Source organism: Octopus bimaculoides, chromosome 23, assembly GCF_001194135.2.
Source record: "Octopus bimaculoides isolate UCB-OBI-ISO-001 chromosome 23, ASM119413v2, whole genome shotgun sequence".
Taxonomy (NCBI): Eukaryota; Metazoa; Mollusca; class Cephalopoda; order Octopoda; family Octopodidae; genus Octopus; species Octopus bimaculoides.
In genome coordinates, this window is record NC_069003.1 from 28,720,471 (window position 1) to 28,731,008 (window position 10,538).

The following is a 10,538-nucleotide window of genomic DNA, read 5'->3' on the forward strand; positions in this document are numbered from 1 at the left end:
TTATTAAGTCCCTCTAAGCGTGAGGCTTTATTTTATAATAATGCCCTTATATAGATTATATTATATATATTTATGGAAAAAAATGTTGGTTTTTTTCCTTATGAGGTTTTTTTCACGCTGACTACTTGATAAATTCTTAAAAAAGATTTTATCCTTATATATATATATATATATATATATATATATATATGTCATGCACGCAAACACACACAGAGAAGTATATCTCGAAAAAAGAGATAGCGGAACTACTGCTCATGGAACGTACATTATTTCCAACTATTTAGATGGCAAACAGTTATTTATTACTTTCTCTCTCTATGTTGATATGATATATGTTTACTTATTCCTAAAATATATGAAACCTGACAATCATTACTAGACGTTTACAATTTGATTTTAACCATATTTTCACAAATAACTTGCAGGAAATTTCAATCTAATTTGCATGGCAATAGTCATTGCGATATGGCGACAATAGAAATTTTTAGGAACTGTTTCTGCTAAGTTTTTATTGATTGATATTTATAGTAATGTCTAGACTACCCATGACCGCTGCTTCTCTGATGCTTCGCTTGAATGAGGTGGGGGTAAATCCCTGAAGCTGATTTCAACATTGCATTGAAATGAAAGTTGATTTTATGATGATTTCGTTAAATATTTCAATTCGTTTGTGTCATCACAGGTCTGGTTTACAAGTTCATGTTCAGGTTTTATTGATTATTTACAGCATCTAATAGAATTAGAAATTCTGCGATAAACTTGAACTCCAGTAACATCATTTATTTATGACATATGTGCACATTCCTATAAAAATGCAAAAGGAATTGTTATATAACGTAAACATAAAATTAATGGAAACAATTTTCCCATTTCAGGGTGATGTTACTTTTGGAGTATTTTCTCATTATGCACAGTTTTGCTATTTATGAAGGTACTAAAAAAACCCGCCTATTTCGGGAGACCGTGGTCCGATTTACGTGAAACTCTTTTTTATTTCGTTTGTATTCACATTTCAGGGTGCTTTACTTTCAGAGTATTTTGCGATTATATGCCAGTTTGTGTGTGTGTATATGTGTATGTATACATTATATGTATATATATATATATATATATATATATATATATAAAATGTAAGTAAACATATGCTCCTATTTTGAGGTCTACTCTTCCTGTTTGCATTACCATGCTTATATATATATGTGTGTGTGAGTGTATATCTATGTGTGATGCGTGTGCGTGCGTGTAAACGCGTGTGTGTGTCTGCGTATGTGTGTATATGTGTGTTTATATTAAATTTTTGAAAACGTGTGCAATATTTCACGAGAATGACTGAATTAAAATTACGACCAACCATATTCTCCATACAATATTATACTTCGAAATTGAAAACTTATCGTTTGAAGGTGGAATTGTCCCAATTTTTTTATTTGATATTTTCTTTCTTTGACACTAAGGGTGTATAGGAATATCATGATTCAACAATAAAATGTAATGGCTGGCATGTACTTGAAAAGAAATGCATTTCTTTTCTTACAACTCAGAAATACCTTTCAGTTAGAAGAAGCCATATTTTTTCAATAAATGGGTTTTCAGGCCCAAAAGAATTTCCTCTCTTTTGAGGTTTCCTTATTGATAATGGATGCAATTTCTTCAAGTTTACTTGCATTACAGTCGATAAAATCTCGATTGGTTTTTATTGTCATTTGAGGTATGTTGTGAGTGTATTCTGCAGGCCATCATAATTTTCTTCTGGACAATGTCCTGCCAACGTGACCAAGTTATTCGTTCACCAGATATATGATTTTGTACTTCAGTTGAGACTGCATCACATTTGTGGTCATCGAACCAGTGTTTGACCCTTAGGAAACCTAAAACCACTGACATGCTTAATAAATATACGACCCACATCTTTAATTCTAATTGACTAATGCATATACGTATTCGATGTCTAACGCCACTTTATATTAAACGATTCAGAATTTCCCGTTTTGGGATTTATGTTTTCCAAAATAAAGATATTTATCCAGTCTTTGATTACACTAGAATTAGCAGCTAGATCTCGCTGTCGTGATAAAACGTTGAAAATTCCAATTAGTTGGTGGGTGGGCTGCCGTTGTTGCTTGAGCAATGTGCCAAAATATGTTGATAAAAATCTAAAAAAGCAGAACGAAATTAAAATGAGTTGAAAGAAATACAAATAGAAAACTCTTCACATTCCACAAAATATAAACCACTCAACTTTGATAATTAATTATATTATTTTATGAACATCTGATTTCTACAGAAACCTGAAGGCGTATTTCTTTAAAATTGAAATATATGGATGATACTTCATACTTTAAATTGCAGATGAGAATACACACGCGCCCACAAACACAAATAAAAAAAAAACACACGCACACACACACACACACACACACACACACACACACACACACACACACACAAACACACTCAGTAACACATACACACACATACTTGCTCATACACACACATAGATACACATACACACACATACGCTCATCCACATACACAAGACAAAAACCATACACACAGGCTTGGTCATATGATTCCACTCTTGTTCACACATAAACATGGTCACACACATACTTACCACGTGGTCTCAGACATACACGCACACATGATCTACGCGCACTTGTGATCGAACGTGCACCCATGATTACAAACTGAAATACATCCACACCTGTTAAAAAAAACACACGTTCGCAGTCACTCAAGATCCTACACACAAACGCACACATACACGTACCACACGATTTTAAACACTCAAACATACACACACGCTCACACACAGAGTTAAACGCACCGCTTGATTTGAAGCACTCACACGCATAACACAAACGTGATCACATCATGACATACAGACACATGGCCGTATTTACACACACTTATATACATATACATACACATATACATACATCTACACATACACATTCTGATATTTAAAAAAAACGAGGTATCAAGAGGGTAGCTTAATTATTTTATTACGTTACCATATCAGCAATATCGTAACAATCTCAGTAATATTTAGTTTGTGCACATTATGTACTGAATGTGCTTGTGTGTGTATATATGAGAAGTGTTTTTCCTTCTAAGTCAAATTTCTCGTGTATGGGAGAAGCTACAGACAACTACTAAAATGTTTACTACTCGAAATAAGCGAAACGGAGATTAAAAACCGAGGCACACATAGACAAGTCGCCTGGCGAGGCTCATCTGTCCAAACTGCGAGACAGCGTTGCACAATGGGTCGAAGCGATGGTAGCGATTAACAAAAACATCTTATGAATTCCATTTTCTTTCTCTTTCTCTCATATTTCATAGACTCAACGGACACCAAGTAATTCCTGAAGTAAATCTAGTGGCATTTATATCCAGGCTACTGATGACATAGACACACATACATACACACATACATACATACATGCATACATACATACTTACATATATATATATACATACATATACAGAACAGTGGGGCAGTCGAATAAATTTATTACTCTAACTGACGAGCACTTTCTCTTATAAGAACGCATTTGTCGCAATGTTATTAGTTATTTACTTCTATTGATTTATATTTCACATTTTGGTGTCATTTTCAAATTTAATATTTTGAAATAATTATATTTGGAATTATTTATGCTGTCAGTGAATTGCCGTCGTATTTGAAATATATTTTATTAGAAACCTCAGAATATATAAGCACATCTCTGAGGATATTCTTCAAGTGCATATTATCTCCCAGTTATATACTATCTTATATACGCTTATTCGGTACTACTTCAAAAATATGCTGCGAACATTACGAAGTGAAAATCGTACCAGTTTGCTTGTGATAGATATTCTCGTTAGTAAAATAGATTGAATTATTTACTATCGTAAATCAAAACGATATGAATCCGTCTACAAAACCACAAATATTTTCATATTATTTCGAAAGCTGTATTATTCAAGAATGGTTTCTCTGGAATAGATAGCCCTTCCCACCAAACTACCTGCATATCCACAAAAAAGTGAGAGGTAGTGATAATCGTTTTCGTGATCGAACCAAGAATGCTATGCTTCTGTTTTTTTTTTTGTTTATTTTTACGATTGCTGATAACTACCTCAGAGAAGTGTCACTGTATTTTTTTTATATTTCGTTGTCAAGCAGCAGGATTTGAACTCAGAACGCCCAGATGCGGAACCGATACTGCAAGTGACCTCCTTCGATACTCTAACAATTCATCCAATCCATCACCATTGATAGATAATTTCTTTATCGATCCTCAAGCAATGACAAGTAAAGTTGACTTCATAATAATTGGAACACAGTGTGCCGAGAGTCAGACGAAATACCAGAAATAATTCTAACGAGACCCTACTGATTATGCCTGTTATCCGCCTACATACATACATACATACATACATGCATATGTACGCACGTATATAAATGTTTGCATACCGACATATATACATAAACAGAATTTGACGTCATGTATGAGAGCATATATATGAATATGTGTGTGTTTGTGTGTGTGCATGTATAAGAACATTTATCTATCTATCTATCTATTGATATAATTATATATATACACACACACACATATACATATATATATATATATATATATATGCATATTTGCGTGCCTATATTGTGTGCATGCGGATACAGAATGTGGTATGTTTTAAATATTTTCATGCAGACATTCCTAGCTCGTAGTGTTAAATTGTTCATATCCCATGTCGTGTCCGCTTCAGGAAGCCCGAAACGCACAGCTAATGTGCTAATTAGAGCTAAAAAATCATTAGCTATGCACGAAAAATGTAGGATTTAATTAGTCTATACCCACATAGGTGGTCATGCAAATGCTTGTAAGTGTACATTATTTTATATAGCCTGCTGATGTCATTTGATGCTGGGTTTGATGTCTTAAAACAGAATCTATATAGGAGAGGAATTACTTGGAGTAAAAAATCTCACCACGCCTAGTATAAAAGAATATATAACAATATGTGTACACAGTTTAAATGTACACGCTATTTTAAACCTTCCTACTTCACGTACTTATACTAAATAAAATAGATCTTAGCAGGCCTCAGCACACACGGCAAATGTTACCTGAATGTAACAATAAAATTTGACCTTTTCTTTCTCTTCAGTTATGTTCTTCAAGAAAAACTATTTACAAGCAAATGCACACAATTACTGACACAAATATATACGCACAAATATATATGTATATATATATATGTATGTATGCGTTTATGTATTATGTATATGTATACATACACACACACGTAAATATTAATGCATACATATACATAAATAAATATATATATATATATATATATATATATATATATATGAATACCCACCCACGCATATATGAATACACGCACACACACACATATATATATGTATGTATATATGTGATATATGACAAAAAGATATTAGAATTCACGAGCTTATTATTCACTACGATCGCTTCGACTCATCGTAACTTGTCAAACGGTACCTTGTTTGTTTGTGTTTTGTTTTTTTCGTTTCGCTTATTTCTAATAGAATACATTTTGGTAGCTGTAACTCGATTGCACGAAGAACTGGTTTATAGTATAGAACTCTTCTCATCTAAGCAATAAGTTGAATTAAAATGTACAATTTATAAAATAAGTAAATGAATCAAGCGATATATTATACAATGACAATAAGACGCCGTTACATAAAAGCCATTATATATACATTTGTATATATGTGTGTGTGTGTGTTTGTTTCCCAACCAGAAGATAAACTGTTTTACTTCAAATTTTTATTAATGTTTAATGATATTTAATAAGATGAGATTCATCATCGAAACCGGTAAAATTCTATATTTTCTTTATATTATTTTAATATCATTTTATTAAATTGTTTTTAAATTGAAATGTCTTAGATTTACTTCTGCGCTATTTCCACCACCATTTCGTCTTATATAAAAATTTGATTTGTATCTATCGCTCATGTTTTTTCCACCAAGCTCAAAGTAAACTCATAAAAATGATTTAGTGGTAAGGGTATTCGGTTCACAATCTATTGGTCATGAGTTCAACGATTCTGCCAGCTCACCAACTTAATAATAATAATAATAATAATAATAATAATAATAATAATAATAATAATGATGATTATGATGATGATGATGATGGTGATGATAATGTTGATGGTGTTGATGATGACGATAATGACGATGATGATGATGATTATGATGATGATGATGATGATGATTGATGATGACTGCTGATGATGATGATGACTGATGATGATTATGACAACGACGACGACATGTCGACAACGAAGATGAGAATGATGATGATGCTGATGAGGATGATGTAGACTTACAAGTTCACAGTGAAATGAGAATTTAAAGAATTGTTATAAACGTCACAACCGAACGTTGTGAAATATCGAATGTTGTTAAAAATTATTTGATCTCGTAAAAATGTTTGATGTAATAAAAATGTTTGACATCATAAAATAGTAACTCAAATTTGTCTTATCTTGAGGGAAAAGAATTGTTTAAAAAAATGTAAGATTTTAATCCCTATAAAAACTGTGTGCTTTAACATTTCGTTTCTTTTTTGTTATTTTATGGAATTCTTGATAAATATTACCAGGACCAGGAGGTTAATAATAATGATGATAACGATGATGATGTATATATATATATATATATATATATATATATATATATATATATATATACATATACATATATATATCGAAATATCGGAATTTGCTACATATGGGAAGAGAAAAAAATGGAAATTGATTGCCCGTGTGAGATTAATCTTAAAAAATAAGGAGGTTAGGACAATACGACAACAACAACATACACCACGAACAGCAACAGACCAGTACAACAAACATTCTAAAAATCATAATGAGGGGTCGACCCACCAACTCAGTTCATCTGTTGCCAAAGGCCTACAAAAACTGAAACAGCGAATAAGGGACAGGGAATTAGTGTGCCTCCCTATGGACAAGTCTGGCAGACTGTCGACAAACCGCCCACAGAACTATGTCCAGACCATGCAAACACACAGTAGCATGAGAGAAGTTGCACCACAGGAACGTGAAAGAGTGGATGCACCTACGGGAATGTGCTGCAGCATACTCCAACCCAAGAAATGGACTGCACAAAACAGATTGCACAGAATTTGCAATCATTCATCGACAATGTTTCTACGCTATGCGGTTTACGTAAGGACCATAAACCCTACGTAAACCCGGTTATGGGTCCCCCAACCCGGCCAGTTTGCGGTGCGAATATCTCCAGCAATTACAGGCTATTACACTTCCTCTCACAAGTGTTGCGACCACTCATTGAAATGTCCTCTCATGTCTCTGTGAGCACACAGGATCTCCTCAGTAGAATCGGTTATTGCAATCTCTCCGACTTCACCGGTTGTGTAGTGGGTAGCATGGATGTAATTTCACTCTACCCATCTATATACATTGATTTCGCTGTGAAAAAATGCATTCAGGTTATCTGTGAGTGTGAAGTAGGATTCCGTGAAGCAACACGAGAAAATTGGCCCTCCTCCTTAAATACCACATGCATCAATGACAACTGCGCAGTATGTAAGATTAAACTTGGCATTAACTGTAGAACGAGAAATGTAGTCTACAGTATAAGGTGCATGTATGCATTACAGGGTTAAAGTTATACTTCAAGTTTCAGCTGCCGTCTCAGTTAACTCAAATCTTGCAGTGAATTTCACTCTCCCTATCAGTCAAAGTTCTGTGGTTATTCTTAAACTGGCCTCCATATAGCATATAACTCGCTTGTATATAACTGGCTTGTGTATAATATATCCTGCGTATAACATATATTCTCTTTATAATATTTTTTAAAAAATAGGAAAAAGCAGCTTCACAGAAACTTTAGTTATTAATAAACAAAATAACTAAAATATGAAATTGTAATCTACGTTTAAACGTTTTATTTTATTTCTTTTCTAATTAAATCACATGAATTCTTGAAAATATACAAGTTTTGTATGTTGTACGTAACCACTTAAATGTCACTCGTTATCAGCAGAGAGTATTTTTTCTCTATAAGTGTAATATTAATTCCATGTACTACACACACTTGAAATATTATCACGACACAAACATCATCTTCCATCTGTCAATATATTAAATTATTCCTCTACATCGAATCGCCACCTCCTTATATATTTTAGTTATAAAAATTATGAATATTGTTTTGAAACTACAGCAGATATTAATCATGTTTAAAGTAGTTTCAGATCTGCAGGAGGTCGTGTTCCTGGTCTGCTTCAATGCTTGATTGTGTTTGTTTCCCCTCAATCGTTGATTAAATTGCTGGACTATATCTCAGTGTAAATACAAGATTGAAGTAGAACGTCCGTTCAAACTGTGGAACCATATAAAACAAATAAAGAAAATTTTAGTGGATCCTACGTAGACCACATGCTTAAGGGTCTCCAATGGTCCAATGGTCAACATCTGATCATATGGTGACTCGAGTGGTAAATCTCTGTGATTTATTGACATGTTAAAAATAGCAACATTAGTAGTAGCATTGCTTATATGGGAAACTGAAACTGCTCAAAACTAGCAGCTAAATTAATTTTATATCCTAACTACCGTCTTTAAATCGGAATGACACGTGGCCTAGTGATAGGTTACATCGTAGATTCGATTCTCAGAGCGGCCTGCGTGTTGTGTTCTTGAGCAAAACACTTCCTTTCCCGTTGTTCTAGTACTGTGTAGGGACCAGCATGTGAAACAATAGACCTAAATTCTCCTCTGCATGTCGCAAAACGCGACTAAAATGGTGGAGGTAGGAGTTGCACTCCGATCTCGTAAGACCCTAACAGCCAACAACTCCCCAGTCAGACACATTGTTTGAAGGGATCTTGCTCAATCGTGCAGAGGCGTCATCCCCCACGTGCAGTAGGGAATCACCAACAAAATAGTGGAGACTGTGATGCGCTGCAGCAGCGCATGCCCTCAGTCTACTACTACTACTACTACTACTACTACTACTACTACTACTACACACGAGAGAAACATTTCTACTATTGGCACAAGGCCTGAAATTTTGGGGGAGGCGACAACTTGATAACATCGACCCATGCGCTCAACTGGTACTTATATTACCTCCCCCGAAATGATGAAAGGCAAATTGGACCACAGTGGCATTTGAACTCCTAACCGTAAGATGGACGAAATAGTGCTAAGCATTTCCTCTGGCGTGCTTAAATATCCGTCCAGCTCACCGCCTGAATGTCATTTAAAATAATGCAGTGCAAGATATGCCTGAAAGAAAACAATAAACAAAAATAAGTTAATTTTGAAACTCATTTGATTATAGTTGTTCACGACGATAACTCACCTAGAGCTAAATAACAGCAATAACTATATCAACAACAACAACATTGAGGAGACGTTAGATACACAGAATAATTCATTTAAAATCTTGACTTCTTTATTAAAGTAGCAGTTACAAAATATACAAAACGAAATTTTTGTTAAGCCGCAAAAATGCGCAAGTGACCCTTGCCAGGGAGTCTTTCCGCAGTCGATCACTCGGCTAGAAATACCAACTATATGTCTCTCAAGAATATGCTCTGTTATCGTAAGAGGAGGGCTTATTGCATGATATGAGCTTACATGCTCTATGTCCGAGGGAGGCAATATATAATGGTAGACTAAATTTGGTCATGCCTGCAAATAAAAAAGACAGGATGATCATGGCTAGAACACCTAAAGACTAACTTGAGGAGAATAATAACAGTATTGACGTCGACAATGGCGACGACTACAACAATGACGACGACGACGATGATTATTATCACCATGACAACGACAAATTTTAGTATACTGGGAGTTTTAAGCAAAAACATTTTGCTCGTTATCAACCATGCCACCTTCATTAATCATTTCATGAATGTTTCGAACAAACGGATCTACTTCTTATACAATAATGTCGTCTACTAGAATCATTTGCTAAATCTCACTCTAAGACTTAAATTTGATGGATGCATATTAACGATTATTTGAGCATTCATTGATTTTATCGTTCGAAGATGGTAGAATGGTAGCATTCATCTCGACGAGGTATGAAGACTTCAACGAAAATTCTCCAGAGATGTTGTTGACACTCAGAAGGAGGCTAAGCTGCATTTACATAAAATTTTTATAAATATATATTGATATTTGATAAGATTAGATTCATCATTGAAACCGGTAGCATTATATTTATATAATTTTTAAAATCATTTCGTTAAATTCCTTCTTAAATTCAAACGTCTTACATTTACTTTTATGCTACTTCTACCTCCATCTTATATGTATATGTATATATATATAGTGAGAATTTACAAAAAAGCGAAAGACGAAGACGAGTGTGTAAAAAAGAAACAAATGTATTAGTTTAACGCACGGGAAGTGTGAAGGTCTTTTACTTTTCGAGCCTACGCTCTTCGACAGAGAGGAACACAGAAATAAGCAGGAAGAGAAAATTAAA